The 25,490-nt window shown below is 38.0% G+C and overlaps 3 pseudogenes; all 3 read left to right on the top strand.

The window, feature by feature from the left end:
• Positions 1 to 321: 321 nt before the first annotated feature.
• On the top strand, positions 322 to 2,221 carry LOC120881611 (annotated as a pseudogene).
• Positions 2,222 to 2,629: 408 nt separating this feature from the next.
• On the top strand, positions 2,630 to 17,127 carry LOC120881612 (annotated as a pseudogene).
• Positions 17,128 to 20,495: 3,368 nt separating this feature from the next.
• LOC120881613 lies at positions 20,496 to 21,375 on the top strand (annotated as a pseudogene).
• Positions 21,376 to 25,490: the final 4,115 nt, after the last annotated feature.

The following is a 25,490-nucleotide window of genomic DNA, read 5'->3' on the forward strand; positions in this document are numbered from 1 at the left end:
ACAAGTAATAGCGGTAAGTTCTGACAAAATGTAGCCTACCAGAGGAAAGAATGGCAAACCACTTCAGTATTTTTTCTGCGAGAACCCCAAAGTGAAAGTGAAGTCACTCAGTAGTGTCCAACTCTTTGTGACCCCATGGACTGTAGCCCTCCAGGCTCCTCCATCCATGGGATTCTCCAGGCAAGAATACTGGACTGGGTTGCCATTTCCTTCTCCAGGGGATCTTCCTGACCCAGGGGTCAAACCCAGGTCTCCCTCATTGCAGGCAGACACTTTAACCTCTGAGCCACCAGGAAAGCCCATATGAAAAGGCAAAAAGAAATGACACCAGAAGATAATCCTCCCAGGTCAAAAGGTGCCCAGTATACTACTGAGGAAGAGCAGAGGGCGATTATTAAGAGCTCCAGAAAGAATGAAGTGGCTGGGACAATGTGGAAATGGCGCTCAGTTGTGAATGTGTCTGGTGGTAAAAAGTAAATTTCAAAGGTGTAAAAAACAATACCACATAGGAACCTGGAATGTTAGGTCAATGAATCAATGTAAATTGGATAAGGTCAAGCAGGAGATGGCAAGAGTGAACATTAACATCTTAGGAATCAATGGAATGAATAGGAGTAGGTGAATTTAATTCAGATGACCATTATATATACTACTGTGGGCAAGAATCCCTTAGAAGAGATGGAGTAGCCCTCACAGTCAACAAAAAAGTCTCAAGTGCAGTACTTGGGTGCAATCTCAAAAATGACAGAATGATATCGGTTAATTTCCAAGGTAAAGCATTCAGCATCATAGTAATTGAAGTCTATAGCCCAACAATTAATGCCAAAGAAGCAGAAATTAAAAGGTTCTATGAAGACCTACAAGATCTAGAACCAACACCAAAAATGATGTCCTTTTTATTATAGGGAACTGGAATGCAAAAATAGGAAGTCAAGAAATATCTGGATTAACACTCAAATTTGGCCTTGGAGTACAAAATGAAGCACGGCAAAGGATAACAGAGTTTTGCCAAGAGAATATACTGATAAAAGCAAACACCCTCTTCCAACAACACAAGAGATGACTCTACAAATGGACATCTCCAGATGGTCAATAGTGAAATCAAATTGACTATATCATTGCAGCTGAAGTTGGAGAAGCTCTTTTGTTATTCTTCAGTCATTCAGTCTTGTCTGACTCTTGTGACCCCATAGATTGCAGCACTCCAGACTTCTCCGTGCTTCACCATCTCCTGGAGCTTGCACAAACTCACATCCATTGAATCAATGATATTGTCCAAACATCTCATCCTCTGTTTCTCCCTTCTCCTCCTACTTTCTATCTTTCCCAGCATCAGGGTCTTTTTCAGTGAGTCAGCTATTCACATAAGGTGGCCAAAGTATTGAAGCTTCAGCATCAGTCCTTCCAATGAATATTCAGGGTTGATTTCCTTTAGGATTGAATGGTTTGGTCTCTTTGAGGTCCAAGGGACTCTCAAGAATCTTTTCCAATATCACAATTCAAAAGCATCAGTTTTTCATTGTTCAGCCTTCTTTATGGTCCAACTCTCACATTTATACATGGCTACTGGAAAAACCATAGCGTTGACTATATGAACCTTTGTTGGCAAAGTAATGTCTCTGTTTTTTAATATGCTCTCTAGGTTAGTCATAACTTTCCTTCCAAGGAGTCAGTGTCTTTTAATTCCATGGCTGCAGTCACCATCAGCAGTGATTTTGGAGCCCAGAAAAATAGTCTTTCACTATTTCCATTGTTTTTCCATCTATATGCCATGAAGTGTTGGGACGAGATGCCATGATCTTCATTTTTTGAGTGCTGAGTTTTAAGCCAGCTTTTTCACTCTCCTCTTTCATCTTAATCAAGAGGGTCTTCAGTTCCTCTTCACTTTCTGCTGTAACAGTGCTGTTATCTGTATTTCTGAGATTATTAAAATCTTGATTCCAGCTTGAGCTTCATTTAACCCAGCAGTTTGCATGATGCAATCTGCATATAAGTTAAATTAAAAGGGTGACAATATACAGATTTAACACCCTCCTTTCCCAATTTTGAGCCATTTGTTTTTCCATAGAGAAACTCTATACAGTCAGCAAAAACAAGATCTGAAGCTGACTGTGCCTCAAATCAGGAGCTTTTTATCGCAAAATTCAGACTTAAATTGAAGAAAATACGGAAAACCACTAGGCCATTCAGGTATGACATAAATCAATTCCCTTATTATTAGATAGTGAGGGTGATGAATAGATTCAAGGGATTAGATCTAGTAGGCATTGTCTGAAGAACTATGGACAGAAGTTAGTAACATTGTGAGGTGGCAGTGACCAAAACTATCCCAAAGAAAAAAGAATGCAAAAAGGCAAAGTGGTTGTCTGAAGAGGCATTACAAATAACTGAGGAAAGAAGAGAAGCAAAAGGCAAGGGATAAAGGAAAAGATATATTCAAGTGAATTCTAAGTTCCAGAGAATAGCAAGGAGAGATAAGCTGCCTTCTTCAATGAAAAATGCAAAGAAGTAGAGGAAAACAATAGAATGGGAAAGACTAGAGATCTCTTCAAGAAAATTCAAGAGATACATCCCAAGATGGCAGAAGAATAAGACAGAGAGACCATTTTCTCCCCCATAAATACATCAAATGCCTTCTGCATGTGGAATAATTCCCACAGGACAACTTCTGGATGCTGATGGAAGGCACCAAATGTTGAGAAAGGCAAACCAATCTCCTCAGAATGAGGTAAGGCTAAAGATAAATATAAAACAAGAGACAAAGGATTTCAGAGCAGGAACCTGTGCGCTGGGGAGGGATTCGTGAAGGAGGAAAAGTTTCCAAGCTCTCAGGAACCCTCTCACAGGCAGAGATTGGGGGAGCTTCAGAATTTCAGAGGGGAAGAAGCAGAAACAGGTGTTTAGATAACAAAACAGAGATAATTCACTAAAGAGATCATCACTGAACAGCACTTCACAGCCAAGAAGCAGCTTACATACCTGTATTGCAGACAGTTGGGGCTGGGTGCTCTGGCTCAAGCTTCAGAGGTCAGACCCCAGGGAGAGGGGCAGGATTCACTATTGTGAAGTTACTCTTAGGGAGCTAGTACGACATAGCTGAGGGTGTCCCAGGAAAAGCCTGTGACTGACAGAGAGATAAGAGATTATTGCCACAGGAATGGTCTAGTAGTATTCATTTTAACTTAAGGCTTTGTTTTGCTTTCTCTTTTTTGACACCTGTTCTTATTTGGGGGGAGGGGTATTAACGTTCTGTTTATTGTTTTTTTCTGTTCTCTTTCTGTTCTCAGGAGCAATGGATTCACTATTCGCTGAGAACTCCCCCTTCCCCAGCTCTCCCCACAGCTGAAACCACTGACCCACCTGTGTGATGTTAGCCCCACACCAATCTTTAGATTCTAGAAGGTTCAAGAGTCTAGAACAAGTCCATCTTTTCTTTCTCCCTTCTTTTCTATTTGTGTGTGAGTTTCTTTAGGTGTTCTTGTCTGTCTAGTGTTGCTTTCACCATCAGTCTTAAGGATTTACCTTCTTTTCTGTGTGGACTATGAAATCTTAATGCTATGGTAATGGGTCAGGCCTGAACCCCTGAGGTGGAAGCCCTGAGTCAAGGATTTTGGACCACCAGATAACTCCTTACCCCGTGGAATATGATTTGATAAGAGCTCTACTAAAGGCCTCCATCTCAACACAGAGGCCAAGCCCCATTCAAAGGACAAGAAGCCCCAGTGCTAGATAGCTCACTCCATATCTTTAGCAAAACAGGAAAACAAACATGCTCATTAGCAGAAAGGCTGCCCAAAGCCATACCAAGCCCACAGATAGCCCCAAAACACACTACTGTTAATGGCACTCTCCTTCAGAGAAACAAGATCCAGCTCCATCTACCAGAAACGAGGTACAAGTTACCCCAACAAGGAAACATTTTGTCAAACCCTGCCCACAGGGGGAAGACTCCACAATGATCCTAGCCTGCAGAAAGGTGACACCAAACACAATAAATTAAACAAAATGAGAAGACAGAGAAACATGCAGCAGTTGAAGGAACACTGTAAAAAGCAATAAGACTAAACAAATGAAGGGGAAATAAGCAGTCTACATGGAAAATAATTCAGAGTAATGATTATAAAGATCATCCAAAATCTCAGAAATGAAATGGAGGTACAAATAAATAGACTGGAGACATGGGTCAAAAAGATACCCCAATGTTCATCGAAGCACTCTTTACAATAGCCAGGACATGGAAACAACCTAGATGTCCATCAGCAGATGAATGGATAAGAAAGCTGTGGTACGTATACACAGCGGAGTATCACTCAGCCATTAAAAAGAATACATTTGAATCAGTTCTAACGAGGTGGATGAAACTGGAGCTGCTTATACAGAGTGAAGTAAGACAGAAAGAAAAACACCAGTAAAGCATACTAATGCATATATATGGAATTTAGAAAGATGGTGATGATAACCCTGTATCCGAGACAGCAAAAGAGACACAGATGTATAGAACAGTCTTTTGGACTCTGTGGGAGAGGGAGAGGGTGGGATGATTTGGGAGAATTGCATTGAAACATGTATAATATCATATATGAAATGAATAGCCAGTCCAGGTTTGATGCATGATACAGGATGCTTGGGGATGGTGCACTGGGATGACCCAGAGGGATGGTACAGGGAAGGAGGTGGGAAGGGGGTTCAGGATGGGGAACACGTGTACACCTGTGGTGAATTCATGTTGATATATGGCAAAACCAATACAATATTGTAAAGTAATTAACTTCCAATTAAAATAAATAAATTTATACTAAAAATAACCTAGAAAAAAATAAAGAATAATCAGTACTGAACAACACAATAAATGAGATTAAAAATACACTAATGGAAACCAATAGCAGAATAACTGAGGCAGAAGAGTGGATAATTGAGAAGGACAATAGAAAGGTGGAAATAACTGAGTGAGTGGAAGTATACAGTCCATGGAATTATCCAGGCCAGAATACTGGAGTGGATAGCCTTTCCCTTCTCCAGGGGATCTCCACAACCCAGGGATTGAACCCAGGTCCCCCACATTGCAGGCAGATTCTTTGCCAGGGGAGCCACAAGGAAGCCCAAGAATACGTGAATGAGTAGCCTATCCCTTCTCCAGGGGATCTTGCCAACCCTGGAATCGAACCTGATCTCCTACATTGCAGGCAGATTCTTTGCCAACTAAGCTATCAGGGAAGCCAGAAATAACTGAAGCAGAGCAGAATGAGGAAAAATAAAATAAAAATTAGGACAATCTAAGAGACCTCTGGTGCAACATTAAGTGTACCAATATTCAAATTGTACCAACATTCAAATTATTTCCCAGTAGAAGAAAAGAAAGGGTATGAGAAAATGTCTGAGAAGATTATAGTCAAAAGTTTCCTTAACATAGGAAAGAAAATAGCTACCCAAATCCAGGAAGCTTAGAGTGTTCCATAGAGGATAAACTTAGAGAAATATGCCAAGAAACATTAACCAAACTAATAACAATTAAACATAAAGAGCAAATATTAAAAGCAGCAAATAACATACAAGGAAATCCTCTTAAGACTAACAGCTAATCATTCATTAGAAACTCTTCAGGTTAGAAGGGATGAAAGTAAAAATCTCCAACCATGATACAGTATTCAGCAAGGATTACATTCAGACTTGATGGAGAAATTAAAAGTTTTATAGATAAGCAAAAGTTACCTTAAATGTAAATAGACTAAATGCACCAACCAAAAGACACAGATTGGAGGAATGGATACAGAAACAAGAGCCATATACATGCTGTCTACAAGAGACCCACCTCAGACCTAGAGAAACATATAGACTGAAAGTAAGAGGCTGATCAAATATATTCTATGCAAATGGAAATCAAAAGAAAGAGAATATCAGGTAAAACAGACTTTAAAATAATGAATATACTACCCAAAGCAATAAACAGATTCAATGCAATCCTTATCAAAAAACCAATGGCAATTGCTACAGAACTAGAAGAAAAATTTTCATAATTTGGGATCACATATGACCCGAGAGAGCCAAAATAATCTATAGAAAGAAGAATCGAGCTGGAGGAATCAAGCTTACTGATTTCAGGCTATACCTCAAATCTCTAGTCACCAAGACATCATGGTACTGGCACAAAAACTGAAATATAGATTAATGGAACAAGATAGAAAGCCTAGAGATAAATGCATGCAACTATAAGCATTTATTTTGACAAAAGAGACAAGTATATATAATGGAGAAAAGATAGTCTTTTCAATAAGTGGTGCTGGGAAAATCGTACAGCTACATGTAAAAAAATGAAACTAGAACACTTTCCAACATCATACATGAAAATAAGCTCAAAATGAATTAAAGACTTAAGTGTAGGAATAGAAACTATGAAATTGTTAGAGGAAACCATAGGCGGAAATGTCTCTGACATAAATCACAGCAATATCTTCTATGAAGGGTCTATAGGAAACTACAATCAAGGTGAAAAGACAACCCTTAGAAGGGGAGAAAGTAATAGCAAATGAAACAACTGACAAAGGATTCATCTTTAAAACATACAAGCAGCTCATGGAGCTCAATACCAGCCCCCCCCCCCAAAAAAAAAATCAAAAAGTGGTTAGTTAACCTAAACAGACATTTCTCCAAAGAAGACATAGAGATGGCTAATACATACACGAAAAGATGCTCAGTGTTGCTCATTATTAGAGAAATGCAAATCAAAACTACAATTAGGTATCACTTGACACCAGTTAGAATGGCCATCATCAAAAAATCTACAAGGAATAAATGCTGGAGAGGGTTTGGAGAAAAGGGAATCTTCTTGTACTTTTTGTGGGAATGTAAATTAATACAGCCACTATGGAGAACAGTATGAAGATTTCTTAAAAATTAGGAAAAACTGTACCATATGACCCAACAATTATACTTCTTGGCATATACCCTGCTGCTGCTAAGTCGCTTCAGTTGTGTCCGACTCTGCGACCCCATAGACAGCAGCCCACCAGCCTCCCCCGCCCATGGGATTCTCCAGGCAAGAACACTGGAGTGGGTTGCCATTGCCTTCTCCAATGCATGAAAGTGAAAAGTGAAAGTGAAGTCGCTCAGTCGTGTCCAACTCCTAGCAACCCCATGGACTGCAGCCCACCAGGCTCCTCTGTCCATGGGATTTTCCATGCAAGAGTACTGGAATGGAGTGCCATTGCCTTCTCCGATCTACTATGATAGGTGCAATTAATAAAATGGAACATAGTGTTTCCACGGGTATGCAATAACTGGATCACTTATGCTTTGCTGGTGTACATCTAAAATGGTATAGCAACTGTGGAAAACAGTTTGAGAGTTTTCAGTAGTATAAGGTAAAACTACTGTAGGGCCTAGCAATTTCACTCCCATATTTACATACAAAGATGATTGAAAAACAGAGACTTAAACTAGTACTTATCTGTTCTAGTGTACAGATATTTGTACACTAGTATTCATAATATTACTCACAATAATCAAAATGTGGAAGCAACCTAAATGTACATTGAAGGGTAGATGGATTAACAAAATGCAGAAAGTGATCAAGAAATAAAGAGCCTCTTGTTGAGGGAGAAAACGGAGAGTGAAAAATCTGGCTTAAAACTCAACATTCAAAAAACTAAAAGCATGGCATCCAGTCCCATTACTTCATGGCCAATAGAAGAGGGAAAAGTGCAGGCATGCCAGAATTTATTTTCTTGGGCTCCAAAATCACTGCAGATGGTGACTGCAGCCATGAAATTAAAATGTGCTGTCTCCTTTGAAGGAAGGCTATCACAAACCTAGACAATGTATTAAAAAGACATCACTTTGCCAACGAAAGTCCATACAGTCAAAGCTACGTTTTTTCCAGTAGTCATGTATGGATATGAGAGTTGGACCATAAAGAAGGCTGAGCACTGAAGAATTGATCCTTTTGAAATGTGGTGCTGGAGAAGACTCCTGATAGCCTTTTGAATGCTAGGAGATCAAACCAGTCAATAATACAGGAAATCAAACCTGAATATTCATTGGAAAGACTGAGGCTGAAGCTCTAATATTTTTCCCGCCTGATGGAAAGAGCTGATTTATTGGAAAAGACCCTGATGCTGGGAAAGATTGAAGACAAAAGAAGAAGGGGATGACAGAAGATGAGATGGTTAGATAGCATCACTGACTCAGTGGAGATGAATTTGAACAAACTCTGGGAGATAGTGAAGGCGGGGAGTCTGGCATGCTGCAGTCCATAGGGTTCCAGAGTTGGACACAACTTAGCTATTGAACAACAATAAACTACCTAGATTCAATGAAATTTGAAATTATATGTATATATATATAAATGAATAAAAAATTTGACATATGCTACAACATGAATGGACCATTAGAATATTCTGCTTTAAGGCAAATAGTATATGATTATGCTTAATAGGTACACAGAACAGGCAAATCCATAGATATAAAAATTAAAATGCAGGTTACCAAGGCTGGGAGAAGGAACAATGGAGAGTTATTATTTAGTAGTTACAGAATTTTTGTGGTGAGCAAAGATGAAAAAGTTTTAGATATAGCTAGTGGTGATGGTTACACATTATTGTGAATGTATGTAATGCCATCAAGTTGTAGAGTTACAGATAGTTAAAATTGTATGTATATCTAACTACAATAAGAAGACATACACTAGCTTAAGCCAAAATATTATATCATCATTTATTTGATAAACAGGCAAAATTAGAAGAGATGGATATGCTTTGATGTCCTAAACTTGATATATTTGTAGATATTCTGTGGAACAAGATGGATGTACTTCCATAGCTTTAATCATGATTCTTCATTTCTCTTTTTATTGTGCTTTTAAACCTGCTTCCCCAGTGCTCCTTCCCAGAAGTTATCTTCAGTTCATGAAGGAATATTCTATTGTAGAGTTTTACAGTGAATAACTCCTAACAAAACATGCAATCTGACCTTATTTTAAACATTATGAAATTAAGATTAAAAAAGGATTAAGGACCCGTCAAGATTTCCACAATCAATTAGTCACAGGTGGGAATGGAGAGAAATTCACTTAAGGTATATCAATATTAAAATGCATAAAAGTTACTGGCAACATGGGAATGACTTGGATGTGGTTTAAGGTTTATAGTAAGATTTTTATATTTGAGCATTTGAGGACACTTCAAGCCCAAGCTGTAAGCCAGATCATTCAATAACAAAATAAGCGTATCCTAGATATGAATTTATTCAGAATGATGAAGTGCAATAAATATGTATAGTTTAGAGAGGAAATTCACATTATTTTGCATGGCTTCTTGTGTTTGAAGTCACAAGCAAAATGTCATCCTTTTAAAGAACAGTTCCTTGTCAACCCTACTAACTATTCTCCATGGCTCTACATCATAGCATCTTCCTTATTTGCTTGATAGTACATACAGTACCCAGAACATTAATTTATTTGCTTGCTTATGGTTCTTCTCTCTTTATTGGAACATAAAATTCTCATATACTCTTTTCCACATTGTATGCCTGGTGCCTAAAATGGTATATGGTACAGAAAAGGCTTTCAGTAGATTCCTGATTGAGCAGGTGAAACCAAATGCAGAAGGCAAACAGGGTGAAAGCAGACAAGATGGCTAAAGAAAACTAGTGAATTTAAGTAGGGGAGTGATGCAGAAAGATCATTGAGTAGGACTTTCTGACAATAAAGCAAACCCCTAATGAAATCTGAGCAGTAGAGAAAAGGTTAGACAGCAGGGGGTTGTACTAAATGTGGGTTAAATACAGAGAGTGAAGTAGGGTACAATTCTAAGCTTCATGTGTGAGGTCTGTGAGCTGCACTATTCCTAAGCCAAGCGGGAGTTGCCTCTAGATGTTATGCAGCTTTATCTCTGTTTAGTCTATAAGTAAAAAATGTTTCTGAAACCCACACCACTTGTTACATATAGACAGAGTCACAATTTAATATTCAGTTAGTTATAGTTCAGTTAGTGAACTATAACTGATCTCACACCTAAAAATCTGTTAATTACTACCTGAAAATGATTGTTTGAATTTATGTAACAACTTCTTCCAAGACTGAAGAGCTTTCCCCACACTGGAAGTAAAATAAATACTCCCAGTGATGGGTAATGTGTCTTGGTGAAACATCAATCTTCAGGTATCATGGATCTAGGTACTAGATTACTGAAGTTCCCAGCTATCCCACTTGGGTAATCTATAGACAAACTACCAAATCGGAGGAGCTCACAGTGGTACCCTGGGGACAAATAATGTAACTCTACTTACTCAAGCTCTGTTAAAATAAATATGAAAAAATTATGAAGTCTTGGGCTCTAAATTTTGTTTTTCTGTATAAACCTAGCAATTGGCCCCTATTTTGTGTACAGGAAGGATGACTCTGTTAAAAAGGGCTACAAAGAAATTGGCAGAAGTGTATATTTTTTCTCTAAGCACAGTAAAAAATCTCCTCTCATTTCCAAGAGTCACAAGTTTGGTATATTTTCTACTTTGCTTATTTACCTTGTTGGCACAGTATTACACAAAATGTGTTTCTTCTATTTTAGTATGGCAAGATAATGGATTATTCTTTCCTTCTTTATATTCTTTTCTTCTTCTTTTAATATTGAAAAATAAACCAATTAATTTTTTCCCTAGTCCCTTGAAATCAGTCTTCTTCCTCTACTAATTGACTTGGATATTCAGCATCTGAAAACCTTTCTTTTATTTAATCCCAGCCTCCTGTGAAATACCTTTTCATTTTTTACCTTTGTGTTTAAAATCACTTTTATTCTCCACTTAAACTTCATTAAGCTATCATTGGCATTGGTCTCTCAGTTTGATGTGTTATAACCAATGGGCGATCTTTCAACATGTTTGATTACATTTTGCACTTCTTTCCTCTACACTGGCCTTTAAAACCCAACCTCCCCATGCTCTCAATTTTAATTATTTCATTATGGCGTGCATAAACCTTGGGAAAACATTGATTTACCTTTGATTACATTTTTATTATCTCTCTGTTCCTTGCCTCCATTGTGCTGCTGCTGCTGCTGCTAAGTCACTTCAGTCATGTCTGACTCTGCGACCCCATAGATGGCAGCCCATCAGGCTCCCCTGTCCCTGGGATTCTCCAGGCAGGAACACTGGAGTGGGTTGCCATTTCCTTCTCCAATGCATGAAAGTGAAAGTGAAGTCGCTCGGTCGTGTCTGACTCTTCGTGACCCCATGGACTGCAGCCTACCAGGCTCCTCTGTCCATGGGATTTTCCAGGCAAGAATACTGGAGTGGGTTGCCATTGCCTTCTCCATTGTACTAGCCTGCTCAAATTTATCATGCACTTCCAGATGATGTCTGTGGCTAGCTTTGCTGAATATCACACAGCTCAGTTTTCTATTGCTTTAATTAAAACTCAGATAAGAGAAATGACTGTTTAACTCTTCCACATCTCCCAACAAAGCTCATCTAAGAAGTGTGGTTTTCTCCAAAACAAATTGAAATTACCATTAACCTTGGGTTTCCCTGTTGGCTCAGATGGTAAAACATCAACCTGCTATGTAGGAGACCTAGGTTTAATCCCTGGATCAGGAAGATTCCCTGGAGAAGGGAATGACTAACCACGCCAGTATTCTTTATTTTAACTGGGGGAAATTTACTTCACAATTCCATAGACAGAAGAGCTTTGCAGGCTACAGTCCATAGGTTACAAAAGACAGACACAAGTGAATAACTAATATAGATAACCTTAAATATTTTTGTTTATATTGTGACCAATTTAAAAGTCTAAAGCATAGACTGTTTAGCTCAATGCTTTTCCCATACAAAATTATTAAAAGAGAGTAAGGCTTAGTGGTTAAGGATATAGTTTTAGTATCTAAACTGCATAATTCAGAAGCTACTAGTCGTATTTGGCAAATTAATTTTAAATTAAAATTGAATAAAATATTATTTATTAGTTGCATGAGCCATGTTTCAATACATTTCAACCAGAGATGACAAGAGGTTACCATATGAGACATGGATAGATAATATTTTCATAATCACAGGTAATTCTAGTAGACTGTATTACATGAAAGTCTAACAGTCGTAGATTTTACACTTATCTTCATTTCAGCTTTATTATTTTGAGCAAGCAAATATATAGCATCACTAATCCACTATTTCTTGGTTTGTAAATAGTGAATGATTAACAACTAAACATTTTATTTTGGAAATATTATCACAATACCTGCCATTAGATACATGCTCAATAAAAGTATTTGTTATTATTAATATTAGCACACATATCAGTTTTCTTCCTCTCACTAACAAATATTAAGAAGTAATAAAACTATAATTTCATGAATATATTTTAATTGAAATATCAAATTTACATAGTACTTTTGTTGATAATTATGCCTAAGTCAGACACAAACTTTATAGGGGACTTCCACTGGATTCTCAGAAGCATTCTTTTAGGAACTTTTCATATGACCTTAATCTTTTAGGGTAGCTCAAAGAGTTAAAAAGTTTTGCATTTAGTAATCAAAAAAAGTCCCTGTGGCTAATGTTAACGCACCAGAAAAAATGAAGCAGAAATAGAGCATATTTCTAGTGAATCCAAATCATAATCCCATTTAATCAGCAATAATGGATTTAACTATGCTTGTCTGTACTTATGCATGTGAATTTGTACATATATGCTGTGAATTTCATTAAATTTAGAAAAACGACTATTTCATCAAAAACATATGACAAAGGGACAACCGTCCCCTCCCCCCAGATTGGTGGCTGTCCAATGTGCTACGTGGAAAGAGCAGAGAAATAGCTCTATAAAGAATGGAGTGACTGGGCCAAAGAAGGAAAAAAAAAAAAAAGACTCAGTTGTGGATGGGTCTCATGGTAAAAGTAAAGTCAAATGTTGTAAGAAACAAAATTACATAGGACCCTGGAATGTTGGGCTTCCCTGGTGGCTCAGCTGCTAAAGAATCTGACTGCAATGTGGGAGACCTGTATTCTATCACTGGGTTGGGAAGATCCCCTGAAGAAGGGAATGGCTACCCATTTCAATATTCTGGCCTGGAACGTCAGACAAAACTGAGCGACTCTTGCTGGAATGTTAAGTCCATGGATCAAGGTAAACTGGTTGTGGTTGAGCAGAAGATGTAAGATTGAACATTGACATCTTAGGAATCAGTGAACTAAAATGAACAAGAATGAGTGAATTTAATTAAGATGACTATAATATCAGCTACTATGAGCAAGATTTTTTAAAAGAAACAGAGTAGCCCTCATAGTCAAAAAAAGAGTCTGAAATGCAGTAAATGGGTGCCATCTCAAAAATAACAGAATGGTCTCAGTTCATTTCCAAGGCAAACCATTCAACATCACAGTAATCCAAGTCTATACCCATACCACAAATGCCAAAGAAGATGACGTTGAATGGTTCCATGAAGATTTACAAGATCTTCTAGAACCAACACCAAAAATGATGTCGTTTTCATCATGGGAAACTGGAATGCTAAATTAGGAAGTCAGGAGACACCTGGAGTAACAGGAAAATTTGGCCTTAGAGAACAAAATGAATCAGGGCAAAGTCTAACAGTTATGCCAAGAGAACACACTGTTCATAGCAAATACCTTCTTCCAACAACACAAAAGACAACTCCACATATGGACATCACCAGATGGTCAGTTTCAAAATCAGATTGATCATATTCTGTACAGCTGAAGATGGAGAAGCTCTATACAGTCAGCAAAAACAAGACCTGATGCTGACAATGGCTCATATCATGAGCCTCTTATTGCAACTTCAGCCTCATGTTGAAGAAAGTAGGGAAAACAATTAGGCAATTCATGTATGTCCTAAATCAAATCCGCAATGAATACACAGTGAAAGTGATGAATAAATTCAAGGGATTAGATCTGATTGATAGACAATTCCTGAAGAACTATGGACAAAGATTTCTAATACCAAAACCATTCCCAAGAGAAAGAAATGCAAGAAGGCAAAGTGGTTGTCTAAGGAGGCCTTACAAGTGGCTGAGAAAAGAAGAGAAGTTAAACACAAAGGAGAAAGAGAAAGATGTACCCAACTGAATGCAGAGTTCCAGAGAATAGCAAGGAAAGATAAGAAAGCATTTTTAAGTGAACAATGCAAATAAATAGAGGAAAACAACAGAATGGAAAAGACTAAAGTTCTTTTTGAGAAATTTGGAGACACCAAAGGAACATTTCATGTAAAGATGGACACAATAAAGGACAAACATGGCAATGATTTAACAGAAGCAGAAGAAATTAAGAAGTAGCAAGAATATACAAAAGAACTATACAGAAAAAAATAGGTCTTGATAATCCAGATAACCATGATGACATAGTCACTCACCTAGAGCCAAACATCCTGGAGTGTGAAGTCAAGTGAACCTTAGGAAGCATTACTACAAACAGAGCTAGTGGAGGTGATGGAAGTCCAGCTGAGTTCTTTAAAATATTAAAAGATGATGCTGTAAAAATACTGATACCTTACAGTGAATGATGTTGGATTTGTGATCTCTGAAGAAGATTTACCTTTGGGACCAGAGACCAGACTTGACCACTCAGGGCTCTTGTGTGGCAGAAGTTTTATTATAGTGAAAAAGGACAGAGAAAGCTTCTGACATAGTCATCAGAAGGGGCGCAGAGAGTGCCCCCTTGCTTGTGTTTAGTAACGGAATTAAATACTTTTTAAATTAGTTATTACAATAAATAACTAATTTATTATTTATTTTTATAAATTTTATAAATTTATTATTTATTTTATATTTATTATTATAATTACAATAAATCAAAAGACTGTCTCATGGTTGTAAAAAATTTACCAGACACACTCCCAAAATTTACATTTTAAGGTAACAGGATTAGAACTTAACAATAGAAAGATCCTACCAGACTCACTCCCATAATATACATTTTAAGATATCAGGATTAATCAGAATTTTTTCATGAAGGAGAAACTGTCCTCAGAGCAGGATACATTGTTGTTATATAATTCCTAGTACAGAGTTTAAACTGAGTTGTTTGTTGTGTAATCATCAGTTCCAGGCTTAAAGAACAAACAAACAAACACATTTTATGTGACTAAGACTAAGGAATGTAGAGGGAAAAAAAAATTTGTCATTTGCTTCTCCTCAAAAACCCCAGTCCTTTCTCTCCTTGGGGGCCCCCAGGCTTTTCAACCTGCCTAGGAATTGACTCTCTCAGTACTACATTCAGTATTTCAGCCAATTTGGTAAACTCAGCAGTGGCCACAGAACTGGAAAAGATCAGTTTTCATTTTAATCCCAAAGAAAGGCAAAGCCAAATAATGAACAAACTATTGTACAATTGTCCTCATTTCCCAAGGTAACAAGGTAATGCTCAAAATCCTTCAAACTAGGCTTCAACAAGACATGAACTGAGAACTTTCAAATGTTCAACCTGGATTTTAAAAAGGCAAACCAACTAGAGATAAAATTGTCAACATCTTTTGGATCATAAAAAAGCAAAGGAATTCCAGAGAAATATCTACTTGTGCTTCATTGACCAGGCTAAAGCTTTTGCTGTGTGGATCACAACAAACTGTGAAAAATTCTTCAAAAGATGGGAATACCAGATCACCTTGCATGTCTTCTGAGAGAACAGTATGCAGGCCAAGAAGCAACTGTTAGAACAAAAAATGGAACAATTAATTGGTTCCAAATTGGAAAAGATGTACGACAAGGCTGTATATTGTCTCCCTGCTTATTTAACTTATATGAATCATGAGAAATGCAGTGCTGGATGACTCACAAGCTGGAATCAAGATTGCCAGGAGTAATATCAACAACTTCAGATATGCAGATGATACCACCCTAAAGGCAGAAAGTGAAGAGGAACTAAATAGCCTCTTGGTGAGAATGAAAGAGGAGAATGAAAAACTGACTTAAAACTCAATGTTAAAAAAACTAAGATCATGGCATCCAGTCTTATCATTTCATGGCAAATAGAAGGGGGGACAGTGGAAATATGCCAGATTTTATTTTCTTTGGTTTAAAAAATCACTGTAGGTGATGACTGCAGCCATGCAATTAAAAAACACTTATTCCTTAGAAGAAAAACTATGACAAAGCTAGACAGCATATTAAAGAACAAAGACATCTCTTTGCTAACAAAGGCCCACATAGTTAAAGCCATGGTTTTTCTAGTAGTCATGTATGGATGTGAGAGTTGGACCATATGAAAGACTGAGAGCCAAAGAATTGATGTGTTCGAACTGTGGTGTTGGAGAAGATTCTTTAGAGTCCCTTGGACAGCAAGGAGATGAAACCAGTCAATCCTAAAGGAAATCAGCCCTGAACTGGAAGGACTGATGCTGAAGCTGAAGCTCCAAAACTTTGGCCACCAGATGCAAAAAGCTGACTCGTTGGAAAAGATCTTGAGGCTGGTAAATATTGAGGACAATAGGAGAAAGGAAAACAGAGGGTGAGATGATTGGATGGCATCACCGACTCAATTGTCATGAGTTTCAGCAAACTCTGAGAGGTAGTGAAGAACAGGGAAACCTGTCATGCTGCAGTTCATGGTGTTGCAAATAGTCAGACAGGACTTAGTGACTTGTCAACAACAACAACAACAACAAAACAGCTTGGGTGGATAGATATCAATTTACGTATTGACTTTAAAAATTATCTTATGTATGTTAAATCTTCAGCAATTTTATTTTTCTGTCATCTGAGTTGTAAGTTGGCAGATCCCAAAGGCTGTAACTGCATTTGACTAATTTCTATAGTGCATCCTGTATCACAGTTTTGAGAGGTTATATATGACTTTAGAGATGATTTCTTTTTCTTTATTGGAAGCGTTGATTGTATTGTTCTAAGTGAAGTGTTATATTAACTTTTTTCATATAAAAAATTGCCATCCATTTCCTCATATAGCAAATTTACTTTTTGTAATACATATTTCTGGTACATAACTTTTTTCCTTTGAATGCACTTTAGTAAATGCAAACAGAAGAAACAAATAATCTTTTTGCAATATTTCAGCAAAATACTTTAAAAGCATTATCTATTTCATTGCTTTTTATGCCATTAAATTTTTCTCTTTTCCTTGATTTAAATAATAAATATAATTGTTATTTTTGTTGTTCTTCAGCCATGATGTTTTGTCTGATTCTTTTCAATCCCATGGATTGTAGTGCTCCAGGCTCCCCTGTCCTTCCCAGAATTTGCTCAAATTCATGTTCATTGAGTCAGTGATCCTATCTAACCAGCTAATCCTTTGCCACCTCCTTCTCCTATGTTCTTCAATGTTTCCCAGAATCAGGGTCCTTTCCAATGAGTTTGCTGTTCTCATCCGGTGGCCAAAATATTGGAGATTCAGAATCATTCCTTCCAGTGAATATTCAGGGTAGATTTCCTTTAGGATTGAGTGGTATGATCTCCTTACTGTCTAAGGGACTCCTGAGAGTCTTCACAAACACCACAGTTTGAAAGCATCAATCATTCAGCTTTAAGTCTTCTTTATGTTCCAGGTCTCACACCCATATATGACTACTTGAAAAAACAACAACAACAACAACAACAACAACATAGCTTTGCCTATGTAGATCTTTGACAGCAAAACAATGTCTCTGCTTACTAACATGCTGTCTAGGTTTGTGATAGCTTCCTTTCCAAGGATCAAGCATCTTTAATTTTGTTGCTGCAGTCAACATCTACAGTGATTTTGGAACTCAAGAAAATAAAACATGACACTGCTTCCAATTTTTCCCTTCTACTTGCCACAAAGTGATGGGCCTGGATGCTATGATCTTAGTTTTTATTTTTTTAATATATATATAAATTCAATCTGACTCTTTTGCGACCCCATGAATCAGAGCACTCCAGGCCTCCCTGTCCATCATCACTCCCAGAGTTCGCTCAGATTCACGTTCATTGAGTCAGTGATGCCATCCAGCCATCTCATCCTCGGCCGTCACCTTCTCCTCCTGCCCCCAATCCCTCCCAGCATCAAAGTCTTTTCCAATGAGTCAACTCTTCACATGAGGTGGACAAAGTACTGGAGTTTCAGCTTTAGCATCATTTCTTTCAAAGAAATCCCAGGGCTGATCTCCTTCAGAATGGACTGGTTGGATCTCCTTGCAGTCCAAGGGACTCTCAAGAGTCTTCTCCAACACCACAGTTCAAAAGCATCAATTCTTTGGCGCTCAGCCTTCTTCACAGTCCAACTCTCACATCCATTCATGACCACTGGAAAAACCATAGCCTTGACTAGACGGACCTTAGCCAGCAAAGTAATGTCTCTGCTTTTGAATATGCTATCTAGGTTGGTCATAACTTTTCTTCCAAGGAGTAAGCACCTTTTAATTTCATGGCTGCAGTCACCATCTGCAGTGATTTTGGAGCCCCCCAAAATAAAGTCTGACACTGTTTCTACTATTTCCCCATCTAGTTCCCATGGAGTGATGAGACCGGAGGCCATGATCTTCGTTTTCTGAATGTTGAGCTTTAAGCCAAAGTTTTCACATTCCTTTTTCACTTTCATCAAGAGGCATTTTAGTTCCTCCTCATTTTCTGCAATAAGGGTGGTGTCATCTGCATATCTGAGGTTATTGATATTTCTCCCGGCAATCTTGATTCCAGCTTGTGTTTCTTCCAGTCCAGCATTTCTCATGATGTACTCTGCATATAAGTTAAATAAGCAGGGTGACAATATACAGCCTTGATGTACTCCTTTTCCTCTTTGGAACCAGTCTGTTGTTCCATGTCCAGTTCTGACTGTTGCTTCCTGACCTGCATACAGATTTCTCAAGAGTCAGGTTAGGTGGTCTGGAATTCCCATCTCTCTCAGAATTTTCCACAGTTTATTGTGATCCACACAGTCAAAGGCTTTAGCATAGTCAATAAAGCAGAAATAGATGTTTTTTTCTGGAATTCTCTTGCTTTTTCCATGATCCAGTGGATGTTGGCAATTTGATCTCTGCTTCCTCTGCCTTTTCTAAAACCAACTGGAACATCTGGAATTTCACAGTTCACATATTGCTGAAGCCTGGCTTGGAGAATTTTGAGCATTACTTTACTAGCATGTGAGATGAGTGCAATTGTGCGGTAGTTTGAGCATTCTTTGGCATTGCCTTTCTTTGGAATTGGAATGAAAACTGACCTTTTCCAGTCTTGTGGCCACTTCTGAGTTTTCCAAACTTGCTGGCATATTGAGTGCAGCACTTTCACAGCATCATCTTTCAGGATTTGAAACAGCTCAACTGGAATTCCATCACCTCCACTAGCTTTGTTCCTAGTGATGCTTTCTAAGGCCCACTTGACTTCACATTCCTGGATATCTGGCTCTAGATTAGTGATCACACCATCATGATTATCCAGGTCATGAAGGTCTTTTTTATACAGTTCATCTGTGTATTCTTGCCACCTGTTCTTAATATCTTCTGCTTCCGTTACATCCATACCATTACTGTCCCTTATTGAGCCCATCTTTGCATGAAATGTTCCCTTGGTATCTCTAATTTTCTTGAAGAGATCTCTAGTCTTTCCCATTCTGTTCTTTTCTTTTATTTCTTAGCATTGATCAGTGAGGAAGGCTTTCTTATCTCTTCTTGCTATTCTTTGGAACTCTGCATTCAGATGCTTATATCTTTCCTTTTCTCCTTTGCTTTTCACTTCTCTTCTTTTGACAGCTATTTGTAAGGCCTCCCCAGACAGCCATTTTCCTTTTATCATTTATTTTCCATGGGGATCGTTTTGATCCCTGTCTCCTGTACAATGTCATGGACCTCATCCCATAGTTCATCAGGCACTTTATCTATCAGATCTAGGCACGCAGGTGTCTGCGGCTGGCACATTAAGTGGGGCCGAGAGGAGCTACCCCACGTCCAAGGTTCAGGGCAGCGGCCAAGAGGAGTTACCCCACGTCCAAGATCAAGGGCAGCAGCCTAGAGTGCCAGGCTGCAATGGCACGGGAACGACTGAGAAGAGCTACCCCATGTCCATGGTCAGGGGTGGCAGCCAAGAGGAGCAACCCCATGCCTGAGGCCAGGGGCGGTGGCTGTGGCTGCTTGGGCACAGGAGGGCCTAGAGGAGCCACCCACGTTGAAGAAAGGGTGGCAGTGAGGAGATACCCCTTGTTCAAGGTAAGGAGCAGCAGCTGCACCTTGCTGGAGCAGCCATGAAGAGATACCCCACGCCCAAGGCAAGAGAAACCCAAGTAAGATGGTAGGTGTTGCAAGAGGGCATCAGAGGGCAGAGACACTGAAACCATACTCACAGAAAACGAGTCAATCTAATCACACTGGGACCACAGCCTTGTCTAACTCAGTGAAACTAAACCATGCCTGCAGGGCAAACCAGGGTGGGCGGGTCATGGTGGAAAGTTCTGACAGAATGTGGTCCACTGGAGAAGGGAATGGCAAGCCACTTCAGTATTCTTGCTTTGAGAACCCCATGAACAGTGTGAAAAGGCAAAATGATAGGATACTGAAAGAGGAACTCCCCAGCTCAGTAGGTGCCCAATATGCTACTGGGGATCAGTGGAGAAATAACTCCAGAAAGAATGAAGGGATGGAGCCAAAGCAAGAACAATTCCCAGCTATGCATGTGACTGGTGATAGAAGCAAGGTCCGATGCTGTAATGAGCAATATTGCATAGGAACCTGGAATGTCAGGTCCATGAATCAAGGCAAATTAGAAGTGGTCAAACAAGAGAAGGGAAGACTGAATTTTGACATCTAGGAATCAGCGAACTAAAACACAATGGAATGGGTGAATTTAACTCAGATGACCATTATATCTACTACTGCGGGCAGGAATCCCTCAAAAAAAATGGAGTAGCCATCATGGTCAACAAAAGAGTCTGAAATGCAGTACTTGGATGCAATCTCAAAAACGACAGAATGATCTCTGGTCATCTCCACGGCAAACCATTCAATATCACAGTTATCCAAGTCTATGCCCCAAACAGTAATGCTGAAGAAGCTGAAGTTGAACGGTTTTATGAAGACCTACAAGACCTTTTAGAACTAACACCCCCAAAAGATGTCATTTTCATTATAGGGGACTGGAATGCAAAAGTAGGAAGTCAAGAAACACCTGGAGTAACAGGCAAATTTGGCCTTGGAATGTGGAATGAAGCAGGGCAAAATTAATAGAGTTTTGCCAAGAAAATGCACTGGTCATAGCAAACACCCTCTTCCAACAACACAAGAGAAGACTACACATGGACATCACCAGATGGTCAACACCGAAATCTGATTGATTATATTCTTTGCAGCCAAAGAAGGAGAAGCTCTATACAGTCAAAAAAAAAAAACAAAACAAAAAACAAAAAACAAGACCAGGAGCTGGCTGTGGCTCACATCATGAACTCCTCATTACCAAATTCTCAAGATTACTTTAGCTATTGGAGCTTATTTGTATTTCCATACAAATTGTGGAATTATTTGTTCTATTTCCATGACAAATGCCATTGGTAGCTTGATAGGAATTGCACTGAATCCATAGATTGCTTTAGGTAGTATACTCATTTTCACTATATTGATTCTTCCAGTCCATGAATATGGTATATTTCTCCATCTATTTCTGTCCTCTTCGATTCCTTTTGACAGTGTTTTATAGTTTCCTATATAGAGGACTTTTGTTTCTGTAGGTAGATATATTCCTCAGTTCAGTTCATTCACTCAGTCTTGTCTGAGTCTTTGTGACCCCATGAATTGCAGCACTCCAGGCCTTCTTGTCCATCACCATCTCCCAGAGTTCATTCAAACTCACATCCATCGAGTTGGTGATGCCATTCAGCCATCTCATCCTCTGTCGTCCCCTTCTCCTCCTACCCCCAATCTCTCCCAGCATCAGAGTCTTTTCCAATGAGTCAACTCTTTGCATCAGGTGGCCAAAATACTGGAGTTTCAGCTTTAGCATCATTCCTTCCAAAGAAATCCCAGGGTTGATCTCCTTCAGAATGGACTGGTTGGATCTCCTTGCAGTCCAAGGGACTCTCAAGAGTCTTCTCCAACACCACACTTCAAAGTCATCAATTCTTTGGCACTCAGCTTTGTTCACAGTCCATCTCTCACATCCATACATGACCAGTGGAAAAACCATAGACTTGACTAGACGGACCTTTGTTGGCAAAGTAATGTTTCTGCTTTTGAATATGTATTTAATTATTTTCTTTGCAATGTTGAATGGAAATGTTTCCTTAATTTCTTGTTCTGTTTACTCACTGTTACTGTATAGGATTTCTGTGTGTTAATTTTATATCCTCCAACTTTACTATATTCATTGATTAGCTCTAGTAATTTTCTGGTGGAGTCTTTAGGATGTTCTATGTAGAGGATCATGTCATCTGCAAACAGTGAGAGTTTTACTTCTTCTTTTCCAATCTGAATCCCTTTTATTTCTTTTTCTGCTCTGATTGCTGTGGCCAAACTTCCAAAATTATGTTGAATATTAGTAGTGAGAGTGGGCACCCTTGTCTTCTTCCTACTTTAGGTGAAATGCTTTTAATGTATCATCATTGAAGATAATATTTGCTGTGGGTTTGTCATATATAGCTTTTATTATGTTGAGGTATGTTCTTTCTATTTCTGCTTTCTGGAGATTTTTTTTTTTATCATAAATGGATATTGAACTTTGTCAAAGGCTTTCTCTGAATCTATTGAGATAATCATATTGCTTTTATCTTTCAGATTTTTAATGTGGTGTATTACATTGACTGATTTGCAGATGTTGAAGAATCCTTGCATCCCTAGGATTAAGCCCAATTGGTCTTGATGTATGAGCTTTTTAATATGTTGTTGGATTCTGTTTGCTAGAATTATGTTTAGGATTTTTGCATCTATGTTCATCAGTGATATTGGCCTGTAGTTTTCTTTTTTGTTACATCTTTGGTTTTGGTATTAGGGTGATGGTGTCTTCATAGAATGAGTTTGGAAGTTTACCTCCCTCTGCAATTTTCTGGAAGATTTTGAGTAGGATATGTGTTAATTCTTCTCTAAATTTTTGGTAGAATTCAGCTCTGCAGCCGTCTGCTCCTGGGCTTTTGTTTGTTGGAGAACTTCTGATTATGGTTTCAATTTCCTTGCTTGTCATGAGTCTGTAAGGACTTTTTATTTCTTCTTGATTCAGTTTTGAAAAGTTGTACTTTTCTAAGAATTTGTCCATTTCTTCTAAGTTGTCCATTTTATTGGCATATAGTTGCTGATAGTAGTCTCTTATGATCCTTTGTATTTATGCCTTGTCTGTTGTGATCTCTCCATTTTCATTTCTAATTTTATTGATTTGATTTTTCTCCCTTTGTTTCTTGATGAATTTGGCTAATGGTTTGTCAATTTTATTTATCTTCTCAAAGAACCAGTGTTTGGTTTTGTTTATTTTTGCTATGGTCTCTTTTGTTTCTTTTGCATTTATTTCTACCCTAATTTTTAAGATTTCTTTCCTTCTACTAACCCTGGCATTCTTCACTTCTTCCTTTTCTAATTGCTTTAAGTGTAGAGTTAGGTTATTTATTTGACTTTTTTTTTTTTTTTTTGAGGTAAGCCTGTATTGCTATGAACCTTCCCCTTAGCACTGCTTTTACAGTGTCTCATAGGTTTTGTGTTGTTGTGTTTTCATTTTCTTTTGTTTCTATGCATATTTTGATTTCTTTTTAATTTCTTCTGTGATTTGTTGGTTATTCAGCAGCGTGTTGTTCAGCCTCCATATGTTAGAATTTTTAATAGTTTTTCTCCTGTAACTGATACCTAATCTTACCACATTTTGGTCAGAAAATATGCTTGGGATGATTTCAATTTTTTTTTTTTTTTTAATTTACGAAGGTTAGTTTTATGGCCCAGGATGTGATTTATCCTGGAGAAGGTTCCATGTGCACTTGAGAAAAAGGTGAAATTCATTGTTTTGGGGTGAAATGTCTATAGATATCAATTAGATCTAACTGGCCTATTGTATCATTTAAAGTTTGTTTTTCCTTGTTAATTTTCTGTTTAGTTGATCTATCCATAGGTGTGAGTAGCATATTAAAGTCTCCCATTATTATTGTTTTATTATTAATTTCCCCTTCCATACTTGTTAACATTTGCCTTACATAATGTGGTGCTCTTATGTTGGGTGCATATATATTTATAATTGTTATATTTTCTTCTTGGACTGATCTTTTGATCATTATGTAGTGTGTTTCTTTGTCTTTTTCACAGCCTTTACTTTACAGTCTGTTTCATCTGTTATGAGTATTCTACTCCTGCTTTCTTTTGGACTCTATTTGCTTGGAATATCTTTTTCAGTCCTTCGCTTTCAGTCTGTATGTGTCCTTTGTTTTGAGGGGGGTCTCTTGTAGACAACATATATAGGGATCTTGTTTTTGTATGCATTTAGCCAGTCTTTTGGTTGGGGCATTCAACCCATTCACATTTAAGGTGATTATTGATAAGTATGATACAGTTGACATTTACTTTGTTGTTTGAGTTCTAGTTTATACACCCTTTCTGTGTTTCCTGTCTAGAGAAGATCCTTTAGCATTTGATGGAGAGCTGGTCTGGTGGTCCTGAATTGTCTCAGATGTTACTTATCTGTAAAGCTTTTGATTTCTCCTTCATATTTGAATGAAATCCTTGCTGGGTACAGTACTCTGATTTTTAGTTTTTTCTCTTTCATCACTTTAAGTATGTCCTGCCATTCCCTTCCGGCCTGAAGAGTTTCTATTGAAAGACCAGCTGTTATCCTTATGGGAATCCCCTTGTGTGTTGTTTATTGTTTTTCCCTTGCTGCTTTTAATATTTGTTCTTTGTATTTGATCTTTGTTAATTTGATTAATATGTGTCTTGGGGTGTTTTGCATTGTGTTTATCCTGTTTGGGGCTTTCGGGTTTCTTCCACTTGAGTAACTATTTTCTTGCCCATTTTATAGAAGTTTTCAGCTATTATCTCCTCAAGTATTTTCTCATGGTCTTTCCTTTTGTCTTCTTCTTCTGAGACTCCTATGAGTCGAATGTTGGGGTGTTTAACATTGTCCCAGAGGTCTCTGAGGTTGACCACACTTCTTTTAATTATTGTTTTTCCTCTCTGCTTCATTTATTTCTACCATTTTATATTCTACTTCACCTGTCATATCTTTTGCCTCCGTTATTCTACTGTTGGTTCCCTCCAGAGTGTTTTTGATCTAATTTATTTCATTATTCATTATATATTGACTTTTTTTTATTTCTTCTAGGTCCTTGTTAAACATTTATTGCACCTTCTCAATCCTTGTCTCTAAGTTATTTATCTCTAACTCCATTTTGTTTTCAAGATTTTGGATCATTTTCACTATCATTATTCTAAATTCTTTTTAGGTAGATTCCCTATCTCCTCCTCTTTTATTTGATTTGGTGGGCATTTATCCTGTTCCGTTCCCTGCTGAGTATTTATCTGCCTTTTCATCTTGTTTAGATTGCTGTGTTTGGGATGAACTTTCCATATTCTGGCAGATTGTGGTTTCTCTTTATTGTGGAGGTTCCTCACTGCGTCCAGGGTTGGATGG

Source organism: Oryx dammah, unplaced genomic scaffold, assembly GCF_014754425.2.
Source record: "Oryx dammah isolate SB20612 unplaced genomic scaffold, SCBI_Odam_1.1 HiC_scaffold_23, whole genome shotgun sequence".
Taxonomy (NCBI): domain Eukaryota; kingdom Metazoa; phylum Chordata; class Mammalia; order Artiodactyla; family Bovidae; genus Oryx; species Oryx dammah.